Source organism: Rutidosis leptorrhynchoides, chromosome 9 (assembly GCF_046630445.1).
Source record: "Rutidosis leptorrhynchoides isolate AG116_Rl617_1_P2 chromosome 9, CSIRO_AGI_Rlap_v1, whole genome shotgun sequence".
Classification (NCBI taxonomy): Eukaryota; Viridiplantae; Streptophyta; class Magnoliopsida; order Asterales; family Asteraceae; genus Rutidosis; species Rutidosis leptorrhynchoides.
In genome coordinates, this window is record NC_092341.1 from 68845382 (window position 1) to 68856693 (window position 11312).

An 11312-nucleotide genomic window follows, 5' to 3' on the forward strand; every position below is an offset into this window, starting at 1 on the left:
TCCGTACCGTGCTCATCCCTAGAATGGAGTGTGTAAAAGCGACACTGGTTCTTGTCGTCCCGGGAAAGAGAAGATATGGGACCCACACGGGGTCTCATCCGTATGACGTGGCTTTGAAAACAAAAGTGGACGGAGGAGCGTTGGTGCCACGTGTAAAATTATGGTCATGTGAAAAGTGAAATACATGTGAGAAAATAAAGTGAGGGTAAATATCGGATTAATAAGAGTGCTCCAACCATGATAGAACTTCTTTCAGGACTAACCAACCATTCAGCGCTACATCAGCACTTACATCTTACTTCCTTTTCAGGACTAAATCCAGGACTAAACACTCCTAACAGTGACACTCTTTCCTCACAATATTGGGACCCACATTTAATTATTTTAACTAAATTAAAAATACTTTTATTATTATTAATATTAAAAGAATTATTATTTTTTATATTACATTTAAATTGATTAAATATTAAATATTTACTCTTAAATAGATAAAATAAAATATAGTGTACGTACTGTAACTCATTTTAACTCACCACAAAGATTGTGGGGCCCACAATAAAAAATTAAAAATAACACTTTATCTTCATCTTCTCTTCTCCTTCCTTCCACCGTTCATTTCTTCTCCTTCCTTTCACCATCCATTTTTTGCAGATTCATTTCTACTCAGTGTAAAATGAAATAAAAAACAAATAAATTACAAAAAAAAAGAAGAAAACAAACCTCTCCGTCCACAAATATGATTCAAATAGGCGAAGGGATGGACGGAGGTGGCTGGGCGGGCTGTGGGCGGCCTTCGTGCCATTGGCGCCCAGGCTGGGCGGATGTGGGCGGAGCTCCTGGGCTAACCGTTGGGAGCGCTCTAAGACCAGAGTGTTCTTTTTTTGAAAGGCAAAATATAGAACTTTTACAAATATATGAAAGTGTACAAAGAGTCTGCACATTTAGCATACAATCAAAGTTCGCGACAAAACACACGAAGGTTAAACAAGAAGGCTGCTAAGCTAGAGTAACTTAACAAGAAAGCTTATTAGATATTGAAAAATACATGAGGATTATGTAACCAATTATGTCAATCTATATTCTTCGACTTGCATCTTTTGACCCAATAAGACCAGAGTGTTCGGTCAGTTTTGACGTTCTTCATTTCACTACTTCGGAACATTTCATTCGGCGGAAGAATGTTTTTGAAAGAAATCAAATATGTTAGAATATGAAAAAATTGAAATCGATAAATTTCATAAAATGTGAAAAATGTGTTTTTATTGACATAAAATGTAATTGAATTCCATTCTAAAAAATACTAAAAAAAAAGTTATACAATAGATTTGACGTTATAGTTTTTGTTTTAATTTTCTGACTCGCGTTTCGATTTTCAGATTCGCGGTTGTTCACTATGAAATATTTATCTTTAAAATACTTATGTTTGAAATGCTCACTTTTGAAATATATATATATATATATATATATATATATATATATATATATATATATATATATATATATATATATATATATATATATATATATATATATATATATATATATATATATATATATATATATAAAGCAACGTTGATCAATATCTGTCTCGACCCCGTCTCGACTTCGTTTATTCCGTTACGATATTTTAAAGTTCCTATCGTCTCGAATTCGTCTCGCGTCTTTTTCAACCTTTACTATGACAAAAACATCACAAGTTGTGGTTCAAAAGATAGTACTAGTATGAAATATGTATAATATATGATAATATAATATATAATATATTATATTATATTATCGAACGTTAATCAATATCCGTCTCAAAACCATATGGAAACGGTCAAACATAGTCCAACTCAATGCAAAAAAGTAATCGACTTATGGAATCAAGTTTTCAAGTGGTGGAACCTCCCGTCCATTAACTGTCTTTCAATTGAGCAAGCAGTCGACAACACTTCATTCTTCCCGAATCCATCATCATCGGACAATTTGATATGGCAGTGGGTTAAATGGGTGGTTTGTTATCCGATTTGGAAAGCTAGAAATAAATTCATATTCAAAAACCATTCATGGAACACGCCAAGAATCTTATCAAACATCCAAACAAGCGTCGGTTGAATCTCCAAACGCCTCAAAAAATCGTCTTTAGAATGGCACCAATGGTCAATAAATTCGGGTTCTTATGTTTCGGCCACTAATGCAAGAGTTGGAATCGGTTAAAACTACATCACTCTTCTAAGATTTAGTATTCTCCATTTTATTGTACATATTCGTTTAATTTGTGTTCATAGCTATTAGTCTATTTAGATTCGTTTGGTTTGATTGTAATCGTTGGATTTGTCTCGTTATAATTATTCTTGAGGTTGAATATGCTTGCTTTTCATAATAATAATAATAATAATAATAATAATAATAATAATAATAATAATAATAATAATAATATAGAAGTTAAGTAATCATCGTTCATTTTCATTTTCATGGATGAGAGCTGTGCAGAGCAGAGATAATAATAATATTTTTGGGATGCCCACAAGGTGTTTGTTAAAAGTTCCCAATGAGTTTTATCTTGGCTTCATGGTTTTAATTATATTACGGTGTATGAGGTTTTTGCATCTGTCTTTTTAGCTATGCACTACAACTAAAGGTTGTGTGTAGCTATGTCACATGCCGCTGTGAAGTTTCATTGTCCCTTTGTGGGTCTTAGTGGCTGTCAAAATGGGAGTGGAAATGGGCTTGTTAGAAGTTCTCTTATCAAGCATCTTAGTGATCGTCATTGTGGTATCGATGCGCGGGATATCACTCGACATTCTCTTACTTCTAATTTGGGTGTTTATACCGAGGCTAATGTTACCTTTAGGCGTATGTGGATTTGGTTATGTGGTGTTTGCTACAAAACATACACGGTACGTGCTAAGTGCCGTCATGGTAGGGGCCCAGATGTGCCTCCCCCCGATGAGGGAAATGGTGTTGTTCGTTTTGTACTTCATAATTTTACCAAGCCACTAGCCCCCTCTTCTCCTGCTAGACTTTGTATTGAGGATGGTTCGGTGCGTGATCATAACGATGGTTTTGACGTGGCTCTCCTTGATCGTTTGTTCTCTAAGGGGTTTCGCACGGTTAAGTCTATCCCTCCCAAGTGTCGTTTGGGGTTTTCTCGGGTTTTGAAAGGTGCCCTTGATAAGGTGATCTCTAAGCCTGATGACATTTCTAGTTGGGTCTCTTTGTTGGTGTTACCCCTTTGTACCCTTAAAACCTTTCGGCCACGGAGTTGTCGTGAGTCTAGGTCTTCGATAAAGCGTCGGCATCAGGAAGAGAATATTTCCCGTGCTATTTGCTCTTGGGGGACAGCGGGTGGAAGTTTACAGCTTGTGAGGGAGTATTTGGTAGAGGATTCTCCTATGTTGTCAGTGGCTGATGATGAGGTCCTTGATTTGGAAGAGCGTAATATTAAGCAGTGTCGTAAGAAGATTTGTGATGGCCATTACACCGTTGCAGCTCGTGTTCTTTCTTCATCAGGCGTTGCTCCTTATAATGATGCCACGCTGGCGGACTTGCTGTCTAAGCATCCTTCTTCTATAGCTCCATCCTTGCCTGATATGCCGGTTGATCACCTACACCTCGTTACGACTTCTGCTGTTGTTTTGGGCCAGATTAAAAGTTTTCCTCGGGGCACATCATGTGGTAGGGATGGTTTACGTGCACAACACCTTATGGATTGCTTGAGTGGTGCTGCTGTGGCAGTCTCGGATGAGTTGGTTGGCTCTATTACCGGGGTCGTTAATCTCTTTCTAGCTGGAAGGTGCCCTATGGAATTAGGAGAGTATATAGCTAGTGCTCCCCTCACACCGCTTGTCAAGCCCGGCGGTGGTATTCGTCCTATAGCTGTGGGTACTATTTGGCGACGTCTTGTTTCGAAGGTTGGCGCTGCTATGGTTGGCCAGTCTTTGGGAAGTTACTTCGATGGTCTTCAATTTGGTGTTGGTGTTTCTTCAGGTGGTGAGGCTATTCTTCATGCTGTGAATCGGTTGATTGAGGATCGTGGCTCTGATGTTGGCCTCTCTATGTTATTAGTTGATTTTCGAAATGCATTCAATCTTGTTGATCGTACGTTCATGTTACATGAAGTTCGCCGCCTTTGTCCGAGCATTTCTCAGTGGGTTGAATTTTGCTACTCTAATCCAGCAAGATTGTATTATGGGAACCACACCTTATGGTCTTCTCAGGGGGTGCAACAGGGTGATTGTAACATCCCGCCTTTTTCCATTTACTTTTCCGTTATACTAATATAAAGTCCGTTATATGTTTATAACATCTCCCGTTGATACGCGTTTTAAATTATCTCATTTAGGTAATTCACGCACCCGAACGAAACTTGAGGGACTAAACTTGACAAGGGATCAAACCCTTGACTAGGTCAAAGGGTCAAACCCCTTTCACCCATTCATTATCATCTCCATCTCTCTCTCTTTCTCTCTAGCAAGAACACACACACCATTACCAAATTCATTCAATCATCATCTAAATCCGATCTAGGAGGCTTACAACAAAATAAATTACATATTCGTAATCCTCTCTTCATCCTCTTCATTTTGGTACCAACTTCATCTCGTTTGGGTAACATTTCTAAAACTCTAGATTTCTCTAAATTCGTGTTTTTTGACTTGAAATGGTGTTAGTTAGTGTCTATGGCTCATTGTGATGTCGTGTGTGTAATTTATATGCTCGATCTCGTTGTTTTAGTGTAACTAGCATGAACTTGAATTTTGGTGTGTTGTTCTTGAATTTCGGATGATCATATGTTGTTAGATGTTAAAAGTTCATGTTCTAATTGTGTTCCTAGTATCACTAGTTTCAATTTGATGTGTAGGTTGCTTTAGAAAACTTCATGAACTTGATTATTGATTTTGGTGAATTTGGGTTAGGGTTTGATGAACTTGAAATGGACTTTTGATGCATTGAATGCCATGGATTATTATTGGTAAGTGTTTAGTTGGATTGTATGCTTGATTACCTTCGAAACGGCATATCATTCATGTAAATTGGTTACCCGAATCATTGAATTGCATTTATGAACTTGTATGCGGTTAATGTTAAGCATTAGATGCGGTTTTGGTTGTTGTAATAGGTAGATTGATTGATGAAATGTGTTTAGTTGTTTTCCTCGTCAAATTACCTTCCTAACGGTATAAGATACTTGTCTTGATTGTTTGCGGATCATAAATGGTGATTGTTTGAAGTTAGGTTCGTGCATAAAACTTAAAAACTGCAAGAATTCTCTGCACAGGTAATGGCGCGGCGCGCCATATACCCGCGCGGCGCGCCAAAGTGGTCTGTCCAACTTTGTCAATTTTCGAATAATGTTTGCTATGCTACGCACCTCCGATTCACATGTAACTTGTTCTAACATGCTCATACATGATTAAAAACCTCAGAAAAATAGTTCGGGACCCGACCCGAACGTGTTGACTTTTTCGTTGACTTTGACCGACCAAAGTTTGACTTTTTGTCAAACTTAACCAAATGATTATGCAACCTTCCTAACTTGTTTATATACTTGTATCTTGCATGGAACTTGACAATTTGATTTCACATGCTACATAATCGAGTCGTAACGAGTCATAGGACTAATTGAACATCTTTGACCTATCGTGTTTACCGTTATTGATACGACCTATTTGTTTAGGTCAAGACTAGCACTATCCTTCGCACACGATATTTTGTGAAGTACTTTTCGTACGTGCACTCAAGGTGAGATTATAGTCCCACTTTTACTCTTTTGCACTTACATTTGGGATGAGAAAAACATAAACGTTTCTTTTTACTAAGTGAACACAAGTACAGGAAAACAAACATTCTACATACGAGTTTGAACAAAAATCCTCAATTCGATTATCATTAGTTACACTTGCCGGGTGTAAGCGAGAACTTATGTTATATGGCCATATGGGTTTGACAAACCCTCATTCAAACGGTTCGCTACCGTTTACGAATGAAATGTATTTTCGAGAAACAGTGTATGTTCTAACACTATTGTGATGGGGTTCTATGGAAGGAATGTTAAGCATTGATAATTGGGTGCTCGTGAAACAAACTTTTGGAATGTATTACTATTATCTCATGGTTGCAAATCTTGTGGTTCACTTGTACTTACTTACTTAAACCTATGATTTCACCAACGTTTTCGTTGACAGATTTCTATGTTTTTCTCAGGTCCTTGAACGATACATGATACATGCTTCCGCTCATTATTTTGATACTTGCATTGGATGTTGAGTATATATGCATACATGGAGCGTCTTTTGGCTACTTTTAAATTGTGTCGCATAAGTTTCATTTGTACTTAAAACTTTGTATCGTAACTTGTGGTGGAACTATTCTTGTAAACTTTGAACAATCTTTACATTTGAAATGAATGCGACATATCTTTTGGTCAAACGTTGTTTTAAAGACTTATGACCACGTAACGGGACCTAAGTAGACGGCGCCGTGAATGACGATTTTGTCGGGTCACTACAGATGGTATCAGAGCGTTGGTTGTAGGGATTTAGAGTTCATTGGTGTCAACCTCGAGTCATAGGGTACATTGGTGAGTCTAGACTACAACCGGCATATAGACTTGAAGTAGGAATTACTTGACTACTTGTGCATTTATACTCGAACGCTTCTACTCATATCTACTCTTAGTTCATCTTAATCTCACGTTGTTTAATTTGATTGACACGCCACCTTGACTTTATAGAATAATGTCGAATGCACATATGAATCAGGGTAATATAATTGCCGGGATTATATTACGGTGACTCATATGAACGTTCCGACATTATGACATAAAGAATTTAAGGCGAGTCGAGGAAAAATTTCTCTTTATCTTTATTCTATATCACGGTTAGTATTATTGAGAATACTAATCAATGATATTCTTGTGTCTTGAAGGAACAACGGCTCCTCGTCGTGTACGCTGCAATGAAACTCCCGAACAAGCTCTCGAACGGATGATAGCTACCGCCGTAGATGCGGCCATGGCCGGTCACTCATCCAACAACAACAACAACAATAACAACAACCACAACAACAACAACAACAACAATGGAGCCGGTAACTCAAACGAGGGATGCTCCTATAAAGCTTTCATGGGGTGCAAACCTCACACTTTCGATGGAACCGGGGGACCGGTCGTGCTCACCCGATGGTTTGAGCAAACGGAATCCGTCTTTAGCATAAGCGGTTGTCGGGACCAAGACAAGGTCAAATACTCCACTCACACCTTCGCCGGTGTCGCTCTTACATGGTGGAATACTTATGTACAATCGGTGGGTACCGATGAAGCTCACGCCCTCTCTTGGGCCGACTTGAGGGAAAAGATGATTGTCGAATATTTCCCTCATGAAGAAACCCGAAGGCTCGAACAAGAGCTAAGAACTTTAAAGGCGATCGGAAATGATCTCAAGGCTTATAATCAACGATTTTCCGAACTAGCCTTGATGTGCCCAAATCTTGTGAACCCCGAAGCTTTAAGGGTTGAACTTTACATGGATGGTCTTCCAAAGAGTATCAAACACGGAGTAATGTCATCCAAACCCACTAATCATCAAGAAGCTTTGAACATGGCCCGCAAATTGATAGAAACGGTTGACGAAATCGTAGTTCCGGCACCTAAGGCCGAGGATAAATCGGGCAGCAACAAAAGAAAGTGGGAACCCTCCCAATCAAACAACAACAACTTTGCTAAGAAGCCTTACACCTCCGACGGCAAGAAGGGTTATGCCGGGAACCTACCTCTTTGCAACAAATGCAACAAACATCACTTTGGTGAATGTAGTAAGTTATTTTGCCACCGGTGCCAAGGAGTTGGTCATAAGGCCAACGATTGTAAAAGTGCCACTCCCGTCGCTCGAAAGTGGCCCAATGCACCAAAGACGGGCACTTGTTATGAATGTGGCCAAACGGGCCATTATAGAAATGCATGCCCGAAGAGGAAAGATAACACCAATACGCGCGGCCGAGCTTTCAACATCAACACCGAGGAAGCCCGAGATGATAATGAATTAGTCACGGGTACGTTTCTTCTCAACAATTCTTATGTCTCTTGCTTATTCGATTCGGGTGCCGATAAATGCTTTGTATCCAAGACTTTGACTCATTCTTTTAGCACTCCACCTCTTCCATTAGATACCACTTATACCATTGAAGTGGCTAACGGGAAACTATTAAGTGCCGACACATATTACCGGGGGTGTACGTTAAACATTTTGGGTGAGGAATTTGAAATTGACTTGATACCCATGGAACTAGGAAGCTTTGATGTAATAATCGGTATGAATTGGTTAGTCAAAACGAAATCTCACATCCTTTGTGATCTTAACGCAATCCGAATTCCTATCGAGAATGGTGAACCTTTGATTGTTTATGGCGATAAGAGTTGCACCAGACTCAACCTCGTTTCGTGCCTTAAAGTTAGAAAACTACTCCGTAAGGGTTGTTTTGTGATCCTTGCCCACGTTAAGAAAGTCGAGTCCGAAGAGAAGCATATCGATGATGTGCCAATTGTTAGTGACTTTTCCGATGTATTTCCCGACGAATTGCCGGGTCTTCCACCTCATCGACCGGTTGAATTCCAAATCGATCTTATTCCGGGAGCCGCACCCGTAGCACGTGCACCATATAGACTCGCTCCATCCGAAATGCAAGAATTGCAAAGTCAAATCCAAGAACTACTTGATCGTGGTTTTATCCAACCTAGCCATTCACCTTGGGGCGCTCCGATTTTGTTTGTTAAAAAGAAAGACGGATCCCTACGAATGTGCATTGATTATCGTGAACTAAATAAATTGATAGTTAAGAACCGATATCCTCTTCCTCGCATCGATGACCTCTTTGATCAACTACAAGGGTCTTGTGTATATTCGAAAATCGATCTCCGCTCGGGTTATCATCAATTAAGGGTTAAGGGGGAAGATGTCTCCAAAACCGCTTTTCGAACTCGTTATGGTAGTTATGAATTTCTTGTAATGCCATTTGGTCTCACTAACGCACCGGCGGTGTTCATGGATCTTATGAACCTCGTGTGCAAACCGTATCTTGACAAATTCGTTATCGTGTTCATCGATGATATTTTGGTCTATTCAAAAAGCGAAGAAGAACACGAGGAACACCTCCGACTTGTGCTTGAACTTTTAAGACAAGAACAACTCTATGCCAAATTCTCCAAGTGTGAATTTTGGTTAAAGGAAGTTCAATTTCTTGGTCATGTTGTAAGTGACCAAGGTATTAAAGTCGATCCAACGAAAATCGAAGCCATTAGCGAATGGGAGACTCCTACTACTCCTACTCACATTCGTCAATTCTTGGGTCTCGCCGGATACTACCGTAGATTCATCAAGGATTTTTCTTTGGTTGCTCGTCCTCTAACCGCTTTAACTCACAAGGGAAAGAAATTCATTTGGGCGACCGAGCAAGAATCCGCGTTTCAAATCTTGAAGACAAAGCTAACCACCGCTCCTATCTTGTCACTTCCCGAAGGCAATGATGATTTTGTTGTATATTGCGATGCCTCAAAACATGGTTTTGGATGTGTATTGATGCAACGGAAGAAAGTCATTGCTTATGCCTCTCGACAACTAAAAATTCATGAACAGAATTACACGACTCATGATCTCGAACTTGGAGCCGTTGTCTTTGCACTTAATATGTGGAGACACTATCTTTATGGAACCAAGAGTACTATCTTTACCGACCACAAAAGTCTCCAACACATTTTCGATCAAAAGCAACTAAACATGAGACAACGAAGGTGGATTGAAACCTTAAACGATTACGATTGCGAGCTTCGTTACCATCCCGGAAAAGCAAATGTAGTAGCCGATGCCTTAAGTCGAAAAGAAAGAGCGGTGCCTCTTCGTGTCCGAGCCTTAAACATCACCATTCACACAAACCTTAATAGTCAAATTCGTGTAGCCCAAGACGAAGCTCTCAAGGATGAAAACATCTCTCTCGAACACTTGAAAGTCCTCACCTCTCGATTCGAAGTTAAAGAAACCGGACTCCGATATTTCGCCGGAAGAATTTGGGTACCTAGTTATGGGGACTTGCGAAGCCTTATTTTAGATGAAGCCCATAAGTCACGATACTCGATTCACCTCGGTGCCAATAAGATGTACCACGACCTTAAACAACAATATTGGTGGCCGAACATCAAAAGGGACGTAGCTACTTATGTTTCCAAGTGTTTGACATGTTCCAAAGTCAAAGCCGAACACCAAAGACCGTCCGGACTACTTCAACAACCCGAGATCCCGCAATGGAAGTGGGAGAGGATAACGATGGATTTTATCACCAAGCTACCAAAAACGACGGGCGGTTATGATACCATTTGGGTTATTGTTGACCGTCTCACCAAATCCGCACACTTCCTTGCCATGAAAGAAACGGACAAAATGGAGAAACTTGTACAACTTTACATTAAGGAGATCGTAGCCCGACACGGTGTACCTTTATCGATTATCTCCGACCGAGATGGCCGTTTCGTTTCTAGATTTTGGCGTACTTTACAAGAAGCGTTGGGAACGCGTTTAGACATGAGCACTGCATATCATCCTCAAACCGATGGATAAAGCGAACGTACAATTCAAACCTTAGAGGACATGTTACGAGCTTGCGTGGTTGATTTCGGAAAATCTTGGGACAAGCACTTACCTCTCGCCGAGTTCTCTTACAACAATAGTTATTACGCGAGTATAGAGGCCGCACCTTTTGAAGCGCTATATGGCTGAAAATGTCGTTCACCTCTTTGTTGGGCCGAGGTAGGCGACGTGCAAATCACCAGACCCGAACTCATTCACGAAACCACCGAGAAAATCGTTCAAATCCGAGATAGGCTTAGGACGGCCCGAAGTCGTCAAAAGTGCTATACCGACAAAAGACGCAACGACCTTGAATTTCAAGTCGGTGACCGAGTAATGTTAAAAGTCGCACCTTGGAAAGGTGTAATTCGTTTTGGGAAACGCGGGAAGCTAAATCCGCGGTATATCGGTCCTTTCGAAATCTTGGAGCGTATTGGAACCGTTGCGTATCGTTTAGATCTTCCGCCTCAATTGAACTCCGTTCATCCTACTTTCCATGTATCTAACTTGAAAAAGTGTCTTGCCGAACCCGATATCGTCATTCCTCTCGAGGAACTTACTATTGATGACAAACTTCATTTTGTGGAGGAACCGGTTGAAATTGTGGACACCTCCGTCAAGACATTGAAACAAAGCCGAATCCCGATTGTTAAAGTCCGTTGGAACGCCAAAAGGGGACCCGAGTTTACTTGGGAAAGACAAGATCAAATGCAA